This window comes from Staurois parvus, unplaced genomic scaffold (genome assembly GCF_062004578.1).
Source record: "Staurois parvus isolate SC_StPar_1 unplaced genomic scaffold, SC_StPar_1.0 ptg000025l, whole genome shotgun sequence".
Classification (NCBI taxonomy): Eukaryota; Metazoa; Chordata; class Amphibia; order Anura; family Ranidae; genus Staurois; species Staurois parvus.
The window spans coordinates 31947962-31967105 of record NW_028317821.1 but is presented as its reverse complement, the minus strand read 5'-3'; the positions used below and the strand labels follow the sequence as shown (position 1 = coordinate 31967105).

Below are 19144 nucleotides of genomic sequence, written 5' to 3'. Positions count from 1 at the left end.
AAAAATCCAAATGTAGTGTAATACTGTTTATTAAGAATTAAGTAAGGCATCACAGATCATACCCATTTATTTTGCAAACACAGAGCGCCTACTGCCCCCCTCCAAGATGACCAGGAACTTCAACCAGCAGAAGTGATGTCATGGGTACAGAGCCCCGCCCAACGCATTTTGTCTGTACTGGACATGTTCAGGGAAACAGTGCCCTCCTATGTTCACACTGCTACAGTTATATTTCCATCTATACATTTTTTTTTTTTTAATTTTCAGTCTTTTTTCATTCATATCACAAAAAAAAATGGTGATAAAATACCTCCAAAAGAAAGCTCTATTTGTGTGAAAAAAGGACATAAATTTTGTTTGGGTACAGCATTGCTTAAACTGTTTTTCAAAAACAATAATACATTTTAAAAACAAATCACTCTAGAGGGAATTATTATTTACAGAAACCTGGGAACATACAATCATACTCTCTGATGTATTCAACTAAAACCTGGGGTGCAAACTAAACCTAAAATGATATATAGATTACAATTAAGATTATTAAAATACATAAATCCATTTATAAGATTACATAAAAATAATAAAAATATGATGAAGGAGCTTATTATACTATTAAAAATTAGAGGTAAAGCAATTTAGACCAATGCCTATATTCAAACAATCAAAGTGTTTAATCCACTGAGTTTTATTTTGTGATATGGCTTTTTTGTGATCCTTACCTTTCCAATTGTTAAAAACTCTATTAATACCATAAAATATCAAGTCCCTGGGGTCACAGTTATGATAATCCCGGAAACGTTATAACACACTGTGCTTTTTTCAACCCTTTTTTTGATGTGTTCATTAACTCTAACAATTTTCTAGTCATTTCTACATATTGTAATCTGCAGAGGCATTCCAGTACATATATGACATACATGCTAATCAAAAGAAATACATTTATTTATGCTATGTGTGCTTTTAGATGTAAAACCCTTCTGCTTCCGTTACCGATTTTCTACCATCTTGCACAGACCATACCTTTATACATCTAAAAAGAAACTTACTTGGTTCTTCTCTGCAGGGAGGGCTATTGAACCAGCCTCGACCTTAGTGTGGATGTTCTCCTGTGGCAGTCTTTTTTTATGAAATGTTTTATCCCTCAAACATATTTTCCACTGTTTCTGTTTGTTTCTATTTGCTTGTACTGACAATTAAAATCTGATATAAGGCAACACTCTGATTCTAACCATTTTGTTTCTGCAGTATTTTCATTCAATCCATCTTACCTACCGTTTCCTTTATCTCTTTCAGTTGCTAACTTTTCTTCTCATCCCTTATCAGGATTCAACTTTGTTCTTCATCGCAGACACAGTTTCTCTTTAACCACAGCATCTGTCCCGTTGGAATATTTCGTATCCAACTAAAGTGATGACAGCTTGATATCGGTATGTAAGTTTCTATCAGTTTCCTTAGATTTTTGTGCACATTTTCCCTGGGACTTAAAATTACAATGAAATACCATACAGGTTATCATTTAATCCCTCCATAAATTTCTTTAAAGTATCTTCTGATCTTTCCCATATCACTATGACATAGCCTATAAATCTCTTGTACAAATTTTAACTAGGGCCATTCTTTGCTGTATATTACCTGATCTTCCCACCAGCTCATAAACAGATTAACCACACTTGCAGTTTTAACTCCTCCAGGATACAATCAAATTGTCCATCCTTCTGCTTTATGTTGGTATATACAGGTGAAACTCAAAAAATTAGAATATCATGCAAAAGTTAATTTATTTCAGTAATGCAACTTAAAAGGTGAAACTAATATATGAGACTCATTACATGCAAAGCAAGATAGTTCAAGGCGTGATTTGTCATAATTGTGATGATTATGGCTTACAGCTCATGAAAACCCCAAATCCGCAATCTCAGAAAATTAGAATATTGTGAAAAGGTGCAATATTCTAGGCTCAAAGTGTCCCACTCTAATCAGCTAATTAAGCCATAACACCTACAAAGGGTTCCTAAGCCTTTAAATGGGCTCTCAGTCTGGTTCAGTAGGAATCACAATCATAGGAAAGACTGCTGACCTGACAGTTGTGCAGAAAACCATCATTGACACCCTCCATAAGGAGGGAAAGCCTCAAAAGGTAATTGCAAAAGAAGTTGGATGTTCCCAAAGTGCTGTATCAAAACACATTAATAGAAAGTTACGTGGAAGGGAAAAGTGTGGAAGAAAAAGGTGCACAAGCAGCAGGGATGACCGCAGCCTGGAGAGGATTGTCAGGAAAAGGCCATTCAAAAGTGTTGGGGACTTTCACAAGGAGTGGAGTGAGACTGTAGTCAGTGCATCAAGAGTCACCACACACAGACAGATCCTGGACATGGGCTTCAAATGTCGTATTCCTCTTGTCAAGCCGCTCCTGAACAGCAAACGTCAGAAGTGTCTTACCTGGGCTAAAGAAAAACAGACCTGGTCTGTTGCTCAGTGGTCCAAAGTCCTCTTTTCTGATGAGAGCAACGTTTGCATCTCATTTGAAAACCAAGGACCCAGAGTATGGAGGAAGAATGGAGAGGCACACACTGCAAGATGCTTGAAGTCCAGTGTGAAGTTTCCACAGTCTGTGTTGATTTGGGGAGCCATGTCATCTGCTGGTGTTGGTCCACTGTGCTTCATTAAGTCCAGGGTCAACGCAGCCGTCTACCAGGAGATTTTGGAGCACTTCATGCTTCCTTCCGCAGATGAGCTTTATGGGGATGCTGACTTTATTTTCCAGCAGGACTTGGCACCTTCCCACACTGCCAAAAGCACTAAAACCTGGTTCAATGACTGTGGGATTACTGTGCTTGATTGGCCAGCAAACTCACCTGACCTGAACCCCATAGAGAATCTATGGGGCATTGCCAAGAGAAAGATGAGAGACATGAGACCGAACAATGCAGAAGAGCTGCAGGCCGCTATTGAAGCATCCTGGTCTTCCATAAGACCTCAGCAGTGCCACAGGCTGATAGCTTCCATGCCACGCTGCACTGAGGCAGTAATTGCTGCAAAAGGGGCCCAAACCAAGTACTGAGTACATATGCATGCTTATACTTTTCAGAGGTCAGATATTGTTCTATGTACAATCCTTGTTTTATTGATTGCATGTAATATTCTAATTTTCTGATATTGTGGATTTGGGGTTTTCATGAGCTGTAAGCCATAATCATCACAATTATGACAAATCACGGTTTGAACTATCTTGCTTTGCATGTAATGAGTCGATCTCATATTAGTTTCACCTTTTAAGTTGCATTACTGAAATAAATGAACTTTTGCACAATATTCAAATTTTTCGAGTTTCACCTGTAGTTATCAATTTTTGCCAGTCTTTATTTTTTAATTATTATATATTTTATTAATTTTCTTTAGAAAAAAGACAAATACAAATAAAAGTAATACCGAATCAAATACATCTAATACATCCCCTTTTCCCCTCCCCCTTAAAAAAAAAACCCATGTCCATTCATATCTTAACTTCTCATCCCTTTCTGTATACCAACCTACCGTATTTGCCGGCGTATAAGACGACTGGGCGTATTAAGACGACCCCCTACTTTTCCTGCTAAAATGTAGTGTTTGGGCTATACTCGCCGTATAAGACTACCCCTCTTCCAATGCACACCAGTGGGAGGAATAGTGCCCCATCATTGGTATTAGTGGCAGGAATAGTGCCCATCATTGGCATTAGTGGCAGGAATAGTGCCCCATCATTAGTATCAGTGGGGGGAATAGGTGCCCCATCATTGGTATCAGTGGCAGGAATAGTGCCCCATCATTAGTATCAGTGGGGGGAAAAGGTGCCTAATCATTGGTATCAGTGGCAGGAATAGTGCCCCATCATTGGTATTAGTGGCAGGAATAGTGCCCCATCATTAGTATCAGTGGGGGGAATAGTGCCCCATCATTGGTGTTAGTGGGAGGAATGGTGTCCCAACATTGGTGTCAGTGGGAGGAATGGTGTCCCATCATTGGTGTCAGTGGGGGGTGGAATAGTGCCCCATCATTGGTGTCAGTGGGGGGTGGAATAGTGCCCCATCATTGGTGTCAGTGGGGGGGGAATAGTGCCCCATCGTTGGTGTCAGTGGGAGGAATAGTGCCCCATCGTTGGTGTCAGTGGGAGGAATAGTGCTCCATCATTGGTATCAGTGACACCAATGATGGGGCACTATTCCTCCCACTGACACCAATTACACTTGCTGACCCTGTTCTAGTATGGTGGTGCTGCAGCCAGCATATGTGGTTGCAGCAGCACCTCTACACTGAACACTTACCTGCTACTCCTGCACTCGATTTTCGCGGGGTGCCGCTCGGCTCCGCCCGCTCACCCGTGATTGGCCGCCTGTGTGCCTTTCCTGAGCTAAAGTTCTGGCGGCCAATCACCGGTGAGGAGGCGGAGCCGAGCAGCCGCGCGAACATCCAGTGGCCGAACTGAAGGAGCAGCCGCGCTTCCTGGACCGGATCGTCGTGGGACCGGAGCCAGGTAAGAAACAGCCCCTGCCCACCCCTGTACTTAGTGTCCCTTCCGTCGGAAGGGGGGGGGGCGGCGGCGGCACCGCGCCGCCCCCCTAAAAAGTGTCAGTATGCCGTATACCGGCTTATAAGACGACCCCCCAACTTTTGAGAAGATTTTCATGGGGTAAAAAGTCGTCTTATACGCCGGCAAATACGGTATTTCTATTTGTCTTTTTAATCATTTCAATTCTCCAACTCAATTACCAAATCACCCCTCATTTTAGCATTTTTTCTCAATGTTTTAAAATCACACCACTCTCTCCATTTTTCTCTATACATTGTCACTTTATCCTCAATATAACACAAATCCCCCATTTTATTAATATACTCAATTTTATCTATCCAGTCCTTCATTGTTGCAGAATCCTGGGCCTGCCAATATTTAGAAATCAAGCTCTTTGCCGCACAAAGTAGATGATACAGTATAATTTTTATATATTGTTTTACTGACAACTCTATTTTGAAAAAAGGCACACCCACGGGTCCTTCTGAATTGAAGTCCCTAAAATCTCCTTTATATTTTGAATTATTTCTTGCCAAAATACCTGTATTTTTGGACATTCCCACCAAATATGCACCATCGTCCCAAGTGCCCCGCATCCCCTCCAACACAATGGTGATATTTCCTCTCACTGTTTGTGCCACACTCGGTGTACAATACCCTCTAGACAAACACAAAATTAATTTCAATCATGTTCATATTCCTCACCCCTAATTTTGACACTTTACTCTTCTGTTGATCATTTATTCTTGTACCCAATTCTCTTTCCCATTTTTCTAAGAATGTCGGAATTCAAGCTCCCATGAGTTCAGATAAAATCTTATAATCCTTGATATTATATGTTCACAACTCATCTTTGAACGCAACAATTTTTCAAATGGTAGCATCTCTTCTGCCATCCTCAGAGGCTGGGGGAGTGTTGAGACAAAATGTTTTAGTTAGCTATAACTTAATTCATCTAGTGCAACAAATGTATTCTTTAATTCCTGAAAAGTGTATATTCTACCCTTATCTATTATATCCCCCAAACGTCTATCTCTATCTTTAAACCATTTCCCCGAAACCTCCTCTCCCAGGAGGGAAAAATTCTGTGTCCACCAACGGTAACAATAGTGAATTATAATTCCATCCCATCGATTTGTGCAACCCATCCCATATTCTCAACACTTCCTTTGTTAACGTGCTACTGTTTTCGTCTATTACCTTATATTTACGTGTTATCCAAATGATCTTTTCCAAATGTGTATTACTTATAATGCTTTCCATTTTAACCCAACTTTTTTATTGTGAAATATGTGTCCATTTAAACCACCCTTGATAGTAAAACTGATATGTAATATTTCCTCATATTTGGCAGGTTTAATCCTCCTCTTTTTTTATAACAGAGTTTCATATTTAATTCTTGGTTTCTTATTATCCCAAATAAATCTCGTTATAAGTTTTCTTATTATCCTAAAAAAGGATCCGGGTATATTTATTGGGAGCATTTGAAACTTATACAGAATTTCTCGTACTATTACCATCTTAACCAAATTTATACGTCCAATCCATGAGACCCGTCCTCCTGAGAGTCTTCTCAGCTCTTCTTTGATTTCATTTATTAGCGGAATGTAATTAACTTGATATAAATCTTTTATTACTGAAGTTAACTTTATTCCCAAGTAACTTAGTTCCCTTTCCCTCCATGTGAATGGAAAGTCTTCTTGCAAGTTCCTCCTCTCCAATCTTGATACATTAATATTTAGAATTTCAGATTTTGTAGGGTTTATTTTTAAATTAGATAATTCTCCATATTGTTTTAATAACCTCATTAAATTAGGTAGCATCAATCTAAGGTTCTCTATATAAAACAGCATATAATCTGCATATATGCTGCTACCTTATGCTCTACTTCTATTTTAATTCCCTTAATATCTATATTTTTTCTTACTGATGCCAAAGGTGGTTCCAAGGACAGTGCAAACAGTAATGGTGACAACAGGCATCCCTGCCTAATACCATTGTGCAATTCAAAGGAACCAGACAGGGTCCCATTCACCTTCACTGCTGATGAAGGGCCATTATAAGGTTCTTTTATCCATTTTAACATGTTTTCCCAATATACCTAGAACTTCCAGTGTACTTATCATAAACCCTTAATCTACTCTATCAAAGGCTTTCTCTACGTTGATCGACAATATTATTGTTGGCTGTTTACTTCTCTTTGCTTTTTTCACAAGGAACAATGTTCTCAGTCCATTGTCCCTTCTCTTCCTGGTATAAACCCGACCTGGTCCAAATAATCCATTCCGGCATCAGATCTTTCAACCTAGTGATGAACACCTTCGCAAATAATTTGGTATCTCTATTCAACAGTGATATGGGTCTATAACTAGCACATTGAGTACCATCCTTTCCCTCTTTAGGAATGGTATATGTGCATGTAATGATTCCCCTCTCATTTCAACTCCCTCTCCCAACGCGTTCATATATCTACAGAGTTTTGGAAGCAGCAGCTCTTTAAATTTTTTATAGTACCCCATCTGGGCCTGGGCTCTTCCCTCCTACTGTATTTTTCAAAGCCTCCCTAATTTCATCCTGAGAAAGTGCACATTCTAATGATGTTAATTTATCTTTTGCAATCATTGGTAGGTCAGCTGCTATTACAAATTCTCGCCTTTTCTTACTCTTTTCTTCCTCTATTGCTTTTTGATCTATAGGGTTCACCTCATACAGTTCACTGTAAAACTTATGGAATCTCTCTGCGATACCAGTGGTGGTATAGATCAGATCTCCATTTTCATTTTTTCTATATAATTCTTTGATTTCTTTTCCTTCAACCTCATCATATATTTTCCTGGTCTGTTCCCCCACTGGTATCTTTCCTTTGAAACACTATAAAATTTTTGCCAGTCTTTAATTCTAAATATTTTGAAACTATCAGCATAAGAATCATCTCCTTACTATCATTTAGATATGATTTTGGTAACCACTAATGGTTGTAAGCAACCATCCAATTATTCCCTTAGATCGATAAAAAGATAATTTATTCCATTGATTATGGGCCTTCCTGGGGGAGTTACCTGATTTTCAGGTAAGTGATAAATAATTGGGGTAATGGGAGCCTCAGGTACCATATATTTAGCTTCCTTACTGTTTAATATTCTTCTTTTTTTTTTTGCCTATTTTACATCTTTTAATTTCATTATGTATTTTTGCATAGGCTCCCCCTTTAGTTTCTTGCAGGTGCCTTCGGTTTCTAATATATTACACATATCTTGCTCATATTACTGCTTATTCAAAATCACAATCCTAACCACTTTACCTGCTGCTCTTATTACCACATTCCTCTTTTTTTTTCTGTTTCCTTAATACCAACCCATTCTTCCTTACTTCTCTTAGATTTAATATCAATCCTTCTATTAGTCTCCTTTAACCATATTTTTTAAAACATCCAAAAAATGGTTACCCAAAATTTGGAGATTGAAGGTAGGGTTATTCCTTAAATTACTTTAATTGTAAACCTCTTTTAACATTAGTGTTATCCCCTTTCTCTGCATACTTCTCCAAATTAAATTTCCTGATTATATACCGTATTTTCCGGCGTATAAGACGACTGGGCGTATAAGACGACCCCCTACTTTTCCTGTTAAAATATAGGGTTTGAGCTATAGTCGCCGTATAAGACTACCCCTCTTCCAACGCACACCAAATAAAAATGAAAAAACATCAGATTTCATTTCAATATGGTATGCTATTTCAGTATGGTATTCCAATGATGGGGTGCTATTCCTCCCACTGACACCAATGATGAGGCACTACTCCTCCCACTGACACCAATGATGGGGCACTATTCCTCCCACTGACACCAATGATGGGGCACTATTCCTCCCACTGATACCAATGATGGGACACTATTCCTCCCACTGACACCAATGATGGTGCCCCATCATTAGTGTCAGTGTGTGAGGAATAGTGCCCCATCATTAGTCAGTGGGAGGAATAGTGCCCCATCATTAGTCAGTGGGAGGAATAGTGCCCCATCATTGGTGTCAGTGGGAGGAATAGTGCTCCATCATTGGTGTCAGTGGGAGGAATAGTGTCCCATCATTGGTATCAGTGGGAGGAATAGCACCCCATCATTGGTGTCAGTGGGAGGAATAGCGCCCCATCATTGGTATCAGTGGGAGGAATAGCGCCCCATCATTGGTGTCAGTGGGAGGAATAGCGCCCCATCATTGGTGTCAGTGGGAGGAATAGCGCCCCATCATTGGTATCAGTGGCAGGAATTGCGCCCCATCATTGGTGTCAGTGGGAGGAATAGCGCCCCATCATTGGTATCAGTGGCAGGAATTGCGCCCCATCATTGGTATCAGTGGGAGGAATAGCGCCCCATCATTGGTGTCAGTGGAAGGAATAGCGCCCCATCATTGGTGTCAGTTGGAGGAATAGCGCCCCATCATTGGTATCAGTGGCAGGAATTGCGCCCCATCATTGGTGTCAGTGGGAGGAATAGCGCCCCATCATTGGTATCAGTGGCAGGAATTGCGCCCCATCATTGGTGTCAGTGGGAGGAATTGCGCCCCATCATTGGTGTCAGTGGGAGAAATTGCGCCCCATCATTGGTATCAGTGGGGAGAATAGTGCCCCATCATTGGTGTCAGTGGGGAGAATAGTGCCCCATCATTGGTGTCAGTGAGGAGGAGGAATAGTGCCCCATCGTTGGTGTCAGTGGGGGAGGAATAGTGCCCCATCATTGGTATCAGTGGGGAGAATAGTGCCCCATCATTGATGTCAGTGGGGAGGAATAGTGCCCCATCATTGGTGTCAGTGGGGAGGAGGAATAGTGCCCCATCGTTGGTGTCAGTGGAGGGAGGAATAGTGCCCCATCATTGGTGTCAGTGGGGGAGGAATAGTGCCCCATCATTGGTATCAGTGGGAGGAATAGTGCCCCATCGTTGGTGTCAGTGGGGGAGGATTAGTGCCCCATCATTGGTATCAGTGGGAGGAATAGTGCCCCATCATTGGTGTCAGTGGGGAGGAGGAATAGTGCCCCTTCGTTGGTATCAGTGGGGAGAACAGTGCCTCATCGTTGGTGTCAGTGGGGGAGGAATAGTGCCCCATCGTTGGTGTCAGTGGGGGAGGAATAGTGCCCCATCGTTGGTGTCAGTGGGGGAGGAATAGTGCCCCATTGTTGGTGTCAGTGGGGGAGAGGAGCGGCTGCTCCTTCTTCCAGTTCGGCCGCTCGATTTTCGCGGGGCCGCTCGGCTCCGCCTCTTCGCCGGTGATTGGTCGCCTGTGTGCCTTTCCAGTGCTGGCGCTCAATCACCGGTTAGGAGGCGGAGCCGAGCGGCTGCGTGACCATCGAGCGGCCGAACTGAAAGAAGGAGCAGCCGCGCTTCCTGGACCGGATCGTCGTGGGACCGGAGCCAGGTAAGGTACAGCAGCCCCTCTGCCCACCCCTGTACTTAGTGTCAGTTGGAGGAGGAGGGGGGGCGGCGCCGCGCCGCCCCTCGAAAAAGTGCCGCCCTGACACAAATGATCGGCTCGCACCGGCGTATAAGACGACCCCCGACTTTTCAGAAGATTTTCAGGGGTTGAAAAGTCGTCTTATATGCCGGAAAATACGGTAAGTATCACATTTTTATATGTTCTTTTCTGATACGGATTTGAGCCCCAAATCCAACACTTTATACTCTTCACTAAAATTAATCCCACTCAGATTAAAAAGCCCCCTCCCCTTAAATTCTGTATTTTTGTTCTAAACCCCCCAACACACATCCTCTCATCCATCTCCCACGTCTGTTCTAGATATTCCCTGCTGTTATTTCCCTATTTCTCCACCCGTCCATTGGCTGGGAGTATCCCAAATCTCTCCAACCTATTCCATGATTCTTGGTGGTCTTCCCTGCTTAGAAACTTTTCCCTATTTCAATGTCCCCTTCTGGATTTCCTACCTTGAGAATTGTATGATGGTTCAAAAAGTGGGAACTTTTATTGTTCCCTCATGGTTCCTTGAATTTCTAATATTTTGGAACCCTCACCTAGGAGTTCCTACTTGGAGAGTTAAATGATGGTTCAAACTGATTGTGTATAGTATACTTAACATTCAGTGTTTTCTGGATTCTTCATATATTTGTAATCATTAACTCTCCTGATCCTTCTTCCTTGTTATTCTTCCTTCTCTCCTATTCTTATTTTGTACTACTCTCCATTTACCAATCCGTGTTTCCTCCCTTTCAACTGATGACTCCTAAGATTCTATTGTTTCTTCAACTTTTTCTGCCACTTATGCACCTGTTTTCTATAATCCACTACATCTCTCTGATACTTTAAAATGTTTTATTCTTAGTATCCAAATACAGCTCCTGAATTGATGTAATTGTATGGATTTTTTTCATGTACTCACTGGTTTATGCAAAAGGAAATTTTCCATTATTTGCTGGATTTTCACCTCCACCCTTTGCAGTTTAGCTTTTCTTCTTGTAATAATCTTATCCAGCAGCATCGGTTAAAAAAGAAAAAATTAAACCACTTATCCATAAGCTGTTTGTGATTTAGACCATAAAGGAGATGCACATCCCACCTTAGTATTATGCCCTCTGTAATGTATTCTTCAGAGGTAGCCACATCCTACCATGTTTAGCCATGGCATGCTTTAGGATCATAAAATTACCCTCAAACTCAATATATTGTTTATTACAGTCTTATCAAAAATCTGCTCAGTAATGACATTTCTATTTGTCATTGAATTAATCAGTTTTTCAGTCCTATCACTTACCTGTCCAGGGACCCAACGCTGTGCTCACTACAGCAGGTTTCTTCTTGGCTCTTCTGTCCCCGTTGCCAGCTTCTTCACTGTGGACAGCTGAATGACTGCTTGTGACTTCACAGCCATCTGCCTGTCACTCTGCGCCTTGGGAATGGTCCCAGTCTCTTGGGACTTGTCACATGTCCCAAGAGGCTGCGAGGAGAGACGAACTGTGGAAGCGGGTAGCTGTCAAGAGCAGTTATTGCTCCTCTCCCTGCCCCCCTCCCCAAAAAAATGCAGATTCTGACAAGGGGCAGGGGGGTGAGGAGGAAGCGCTGGCACCATTGGATGGACCAAAACAGGATATCCCAGAGGTGTTCTATTATATTTAGGTCAGGTGAGGGTGGGGCCATTCAATGGTATTAATTCCTTCATCATCCAGGAATTACCTACATATTCTCGCCACATGAGATCAGGCATTGTCATGCACAAGGAGGAATCCAGGACCCACTGCACCAGTGTAGGGTCTGACAATAGGTCCAAGGAGTTCATCCCCATACCGAATGGCAGTCAGGGTGCCATTGTCTAGCCTGTAGAGGTCTGTGCGTCCTTCCATGGATATGCCTCCCAATACCATCACTGACCCACCAAAAGAGTCATGGTGAACAATGTTACAGGCAGCATAACATTCTCCACAGCTTCTACAGACCCTTTCACGTGCTCAGGGTGAACCTGCTCTCATCTGTGAAAAGCACAGGGTGCCAGTAGCAGACCTGCCAATTCTGGTGCTCAATGGGAAATATCAATCGAGCTCTATGATGCCGGGTAGTGAGCACAGGGCCCACTAGAGGACTTCGGGCCCTCAGGCCACCCTCATGAAGTCTATATCTGATAGATTGGTCAGAGACATTCACACCAGTGGCCTGCTGGAGGTCATTTTGTAGGACTCTGGCAGTGCTCATCCTGTTCCTCCTTGCACAAAGGAGCAGATACCACTCCTGCTGATGGGTTAAGGACCTTCTACGGTCCTGTCAAGCTCTCCTAGAGTAACTGCCTGTCTCCTGGAATCTCCTCCATGCTCTTGAGACTGTGCTGGTAGACACAGCAAACCTAGCAATGGCACCTATTGATGTGCCATCCTGGAGCAGTTGGACTACCTATGCAAAGTCTGTAGGGCTCAAGTATTGCCTCATGCTACCAGTAGTGATACTGACCCTAGCCAAATACAAAACTAGTGAAAAAGAGTTAGAAAAGGAGGCTACAAATGCCAGTAGCCTCCACCCATAAAACCATTCCTATTGTGGGGGTCGTCTCATTGTTGCCCATCTAGTGCACCTGTTGGTAATTTCATGAACAGCTGAAGCTGATTAACCGCTTCCCTGCTACAGGGCAGCAGGGGTGCGCAAAATCACATATATATATATACACACGTGATTTTGTATTTCCAGGTAGGGAGCACGTGCAAGGGCTGCTTTACTATTAGTACGGCAGTGGTTTTTTTTTTTTTTTTTTTTTTTTTTTTTAAGCACTGATCGCTGTATAGGTGTCACTGGGGATATCAGTGACGCCAAGACAGTCCCCCCACTGTCAGAATGCCTGCCGCAGTCCCGCTATAAATAGCCAACTGCCACCATTGCTAGTATAAAAAAAAGTATGCATACCGTAATTTGTAAACACTATAACTTTTACGTAAACCAATTTACACATTTTGGGATTTTTACTGTACATGTTTAATAGCAAAAATATTGTTTTTTTTTCTCAAAATTATCTTTTTTTTATAGCGCAAAAAATTAAAATGCACAGGCGATCAAATACCCCTGAAAGCTCAATTCGTAAAAAAAAAAAAAAAGCGTAAATTTAATTCGGGTGCAGCGTTGCATGACCGCGCAATTGTCAGTTAAAGTAACGTAATGAAGGTTTTACTTAGGTTAAGAGATTACATTTAATTTAAAGGTTTATAGAGCACTGCACTTTTCTTTTACTGCATTACTATTATCCATGTGTGGATTATAGTTTGGTGTTCAGACACTGAATTGGGAATTTTTTACCACAAGTGCAGAGACTTTATTTTAATTAAATAAAAGTTTTGGCTGGATATACACTTTTAAGGACAGGATGTACAAGTCTTTGACAGAAGCTGTCACACTCTCATCAAGGAAATGAACCACAGTCATAGACTAGAATTTTTTTTTTTTTACCTTCGCTGCAGCAGGATCCCCCCCAGTTTCCCCTTATTCTTACCTGAGCCCAATCCGATCCAGCGACATGCACGATAGCACCGTCTCCCCCCTCACTGGGCAGATTGACAGGAGTGGGAGCCAGTGGCTCCCATTGCTATTAATCAACTCGTGACAAGGGAGTGGGGGGCGGGGGCAAGTCCCACTGTGTCAATGGACGCAGCAGCGGGGCTGGGAAATGAGCACGTATGAGTGCCTCCATGGGAAGTGGCTTCCCTTGGGGGCACTGGCAAGAGAGGAGCCTGGAGCTCCAGCAGGGGACCTGAAAAGAAGTTCGGGGCCGCTCTGTCCAATTCCATTACATATAGATATTCATTATTTAAAAAATAAAACTGTTTCCTTTACAATCACTTTAAGGCTATATTTGAAAAATACAAGCTGAGGCTCTGTGCTGGAACTGTAATATTTGTTAAAAAGGGGAATGGCTTGAGTACTTATAAAGTGTTATTAAATGCTAAGTTTTTCGCACATATTAAAAATCAGCTTTTGCCAGAAAATTACTTGGAACCCCAAACATATATTCTGAAAGCAGAGGACTTGAGCAATAAAACGGTGGCTATTGAAATTTCTTATATCATATAATTGCACAGCTGTTTATCAAATGACTCCGAGCCCTACTACAAATACCAACGCCTAGCCCACTCCACCTCCCGACGCCGGCCTAAAGCACCTCTTGCCACCGGGCCCTCTGCGCCTCCTGACACCGGGTCCTCTGCGCCTCCTGACGTCGGGCCCTCATCACCTCCCGAAGCTGTGCACTCAACGCCTCCCGATGCCGGGCCCACATCGCCCCTATCACCGCGTCCCACGGCTCGTCCAACCGCCGCACCACTGTGCCCACCGACGCCGTGCCACACACCCGCCGATGCCGGCTTACAGCACCCACAGACTGCAACCAGCCAGCTGCGGCCCCAGCCGCCCACCACTACTTCTCCCCTCCTACGATCGGTCACTGATGAACTCCGACACGGCATAACGGACTCTCCCCATCCTCATGTCCTGACCGAAACCTCCCTCCTCTCCGACCTGATCAGAATTCTGCCCACCCTAACATGCCACCTGCACTCCTCCTCGTTCTCCTCTTCTCCATCCCCAAACTTGCCTCCCTCTACCCCCCTACTCCCCCAAAACACCTCTACATCGCACCATCACTTCTTCCCTCCCCCCTCTATGGCTCTCATCACCTCCTCCTACTCCTCCACTCCCCCGCCGATGCACAAGCCACCACCAACCGACCCTCGCGCTCCCGCACCTCCCATTTCCATGCCACCTTCCTCCTTCTCCTAACCGCCAGTGACATCTCCCCCAACCCTGGCCCTCCATCTCCCCACTCGGCACCCCCCTACACACGCCAACCACCGCAACCCCCTCAATCTCATATCTGTCCCCCTCCTCCCCACATCCACCCCTCCCCTTTCGGTTGCACTCCTGAACGCCCGTTCGGTTTGCAACAAGCTCAGTGCCATCCATGACCTTTGTCCCCCACTCCCTCCACCTCCTAGCAGTTACCGAAACCTGGATCCAAGCCACTGACTCCACCTCCCCTGCTGCCCTCTCCTATGGAGGCCTCATCTGGACCCATTCAACCAGACCGAGCGGACGCAGAGGCGGAGGGGTCGGTATACTCCTACCACTGCTGAGCACCTTCCAGGTCCTCCCTAACCCTCCCTCCCTATCCTTCTCGGTCCACTGCATCCTTCTCTCCCACCCCCCTACGGATTGCGGTAATCTATCGGCCTCCTGGCTCCGCATCCCCCTTCCTTGACAACTTTGCCGCCTGGCTTCCCTTTTTCCTCTCCTCCGATCTACCGACCATCATCCTAGGCGACTTCAATATCCTGATCAACGTCAACAGCCCGGCTACTTCCCAACTCCTCCTTCTAACCTACTCCTTCGCGCTCACACAGCACACCCACTCCAACGGAAACACCCTGGACCTCGTTTTCTCCCACCTCTGCACCCCCCACGACTTCACTAACACCCCCTTCCCTCTCTCTGACTTCCTCCATCTCCCCACCCCTCAACTCGTCTAACCGTCACCCGCAACCTCCGCAATCTGAACCCGACCCATCTCCACGCAGCAGCTGACCGTCTGTATGACAGCATCCTCCCTCTGTCATGCCCTGACCTGGCCACTACTGCATGCAACGACTCACTGCTAGCTGCCCTTGACTCCCTGGCACCCCTAACCACTCGCATTAGACCCCAACCGCTTCAACCCTGGCAAACCGACCACACAAAATGCCTCAAACGACGCAGTCGCGCACTGGAGCGCTTATGGCGCAAAACCAGATCCCCTACCGCGTTTTCCCTCTATAAAGTCACCTACCTCGCCTACACCACCTCCCTCCACGCCGCCAAGCAAGCCTATTTCATAACCCTTATCCGCACCCTCTCCACCTGTCCTCGTCGGCTCCCCCCCCCCCCCCACTCACCGCCCACGAGATTGCCATTCACTTCCAGAACAAGATTGACGCAATCTGTAAGGACATTAACTCACAATCCACCTCTCCACCCAGCCTCCCACCCACCTACCCTCCCCCGACCTCATAGCCACACTACCCCCCACTATACCCATTGCCCTGCACACCATCACCTCCCCAACACTCCTTCATCCCAACTACCTCTGAGGAGGCCTCTAAGGTCTTCACTGAAGCCCGCCTCACCACCTGCCCCCTATCCCCTCACAGCTCCTCCAGTCACCCCCCCCCCTATCATCCGCTCCCTCACCCACATGTTCAATCTTTCCCTCTCCACAGGCACCTTCCCCTCCCCTCTAAAGCACGCACACACCACCCCCATACTCAAAAAGCCCTCCCTTGACCCCACTAACCTTAACGACCTTAGACCCATCTCCTTGTTGCCCTTCATTTCCAAGCTCCTTGAGCGCCTGGTCTACAATCGCCTAAACACCCACCTCACTGATAACAACCTCCTTGACCCCCTACAGTCTGGCTTCCGCCCCCTGCACTCCACCGAAACCGCCCTACTTAAAATCACCAATGACCTGCTAACTGCCAAAGCCAATGGCCACTATTCTATCCTCCTGCTCCTTGACCTCTCCGCGGCCTTCGACACTGTTGACCACCGTCTCCTTCTTGCCAAACTGAACTCCCTTGGCATCAAGGACGCTGCTCTCTCCTGGTTCGCCTCCTACCTTTCCCAACGCTCCTTCAGCGTCACCTACAACACTGCCACCTCCCTCCCCCTCTCTGTCGGGGTCCCCCAAGGCTCCGTCCTCGGGCCCCTCCTCTTCTCCATCTATACCTCCTCCTTTGGCAAACTTATTCACTCCCACGGCTTCAACAACCACCTCTATGCCGACGACACCCAAATTAACCTCTCCACCCCCCACCTCACTGCCCGCATCGCCCACCTCCTAAACGACATATCAGACTGGATATCGCTCCATTTCCTCAAACTTAACCTATCCAAAACCAAGCTCCTGGTCTTCCCCCCTCCCCTCCATCACTACTAACAACGCCACCATCTCTCCCACCCCACACGCCAAAGTCCTGGGTGTCACCCTGGACTCCCACCTCTCCTTCCTACCCCACATCCAACTGCTATCTAGATCTTGCAGGCTCCACCTCCGCAACATCTCCAAGATATGCACATTCCTCACCCCAGACACTACCAAACAACTCGTACACTCCATCATCTCACGCCTGGACTATTGCAACTCCCTTCTCACTGGCCTACCCAAACGAACGCTATCCCCACTCCAGTCAATCCTAAACTCTGCTGCCAGACTCATCCACCTCACCAAGCGCTCCACATCTGCCTCCCCCCTCTGCTAATCCCTTCATTGGCTCCCGATTGCCCAACGCATCAAGTTCAAGCTGCTAACCCTGACCTACATGGCCACTCACAATGCCGCCCCGAACTACATAACTGACCTGATACCCAGATACTAGCCTACCCGTGCCCTCCGCTCCTCACAGGACCTCCTGCTCTCTAGCTCCCTGGTCTCCTCCTCCCACGCCCGATTGCAGGACTTCCCCCATCCTCGAACTCCCTACCCCAATCCATCAGACTGTAACCTACCCTCCTCACCTTCAGGTGCACCCTGAAAACCATCCTCTTCAGGAAAGCCTACCCCGACCTCACCTAACAATTAACCTCCTCCACTCCACCCCCCACAGCCATCTCTTCCTGTGCCACCTTCCCCTCCCTCATAGATTGTAAGCTTGAAAGAGCAGGGCCCTTGAACCCCTCGTGTAGTGTATTGTTACTGTCTTGTCTCATGTTATGTCCCCCTGCTACTGTACAGCGCTGAACATACCCTTTGGCGCTATATACTGTATAATAATATTAATAAATGCAAATTTCCAGGAAAAAAAATATATTAAAATGAATTTCAGTGCACATAATCACAAAAATACTTTTAGTAAAATACACTATATTGCCAAAAGTATTGGGACGCCTGCCTTTACATGCACATGAACTTTAATGGCATCCCAGTCTTAGTACATGGGGCTCAATATTAAGTTGGCCCACCCTTTGCAACTATAACAGCTTCAACTCTTCTGGATAGGTTGTCCACAAGGTTTAGGAGTGTGAATGTTTGACCATTCTTCAAGAAGTGCATTAGTGAGGGCAGGCACTGATGTCAGATGAGAAGGGCTAGTTTGCAGACTCCTCTCTAATTCATCCCAAAGATGTTCTATTGGATTAAGGTCATTACTCTGTGCAGGCCAGTTGTTTCTCCACCCCAAACTCGCGCATCCATGTCTTTATGGACCTTCCTGTTTGCACTGGTGCGCAATCATGTTGGAACTGGAAGGGACCATCCCCAAACTGTTCCCACAAAGTTGGGAGCATGAAATTGTCCAAAATGGCTTTGTAAGCTGCCGCCTTAAGTGTCCTTCTTTGGAAATAAGGTGACAAGCCTAACCTCTGAAAAACAACCCCACACCATATTCCCCTCTACAAAAACTTTACACTTGGCACAATGTAGTGAGGCAAGTAACTTTGTCCTAGCAACCGCCAAACCATGACACATCCATCGGATTGCCAGAGAAACAATTCATCACTACAGAGAACATCTTCACTGCTCTAGAGTCCAATGAATGCATGCTTTACGCCACTACATCCAAAGCTTTGCAGTGCACTTGGTGATGTAAGGCTTGGACACAGCTGCTCAGCCATGGAAACCCATTTCATGAAGCTCTCTATGCACGGTTGTTGTGCTAATCTGAAGGCCGCATGAAGTTTGGAAGTCTTTAGCTACTGACTCTTCATACAGTTGGTGACTTCTGCACTTCAGCACGCGCTGACCCTGCTGTCATTTTACATGGACTACCACTTTGTTGTAATACCACTAACAGTTGACCGTGGAATATTTAGTAGCAAGGAAATTTCACAGATGGACTTGTTGCACACGAGTAGCAACCTATCACGTTACCATGCTTGAATTCACTCAGCTCCTGAGACCGACCTATTTAACAAATGTTTGTGAAAGCAGTCTGCATGCCTAGATGCTTGATTTTAAACACCTGTGGTCATGGAGCCAATTGGAACACCTGATTTGGAGGGGTGTCCCAATACATTTGGCAATATAGTTTATAAAGGATGCTGCATTAAGTAAATGGATAGCAAACACGTCAAAGCTCAAAATTTGGTGCACTTGAG

General features: G+C 45.1%; 1 long non-coding RNA gene across 1 annotated transcript in view; it reads left to right on the top strand.

The window, feature by feature from the left end:
• The window catches only part of LOC149472040 (uncharacterized), a 125925-nt gene that overhangs the window by 106587 nt on the left and 194 nt on the right, over positions 1–19144 (top strand). Inside the window, exon 2 of the long non-coding RNA XR_016306197.1 lies at positions 1324–1427. This is a non-coding gene — a long non-coding RNA (uncharacterized LOC149472040). The remainder of the gene's footprint in view (positions 1–1323; positions 1428–19144) is intronic.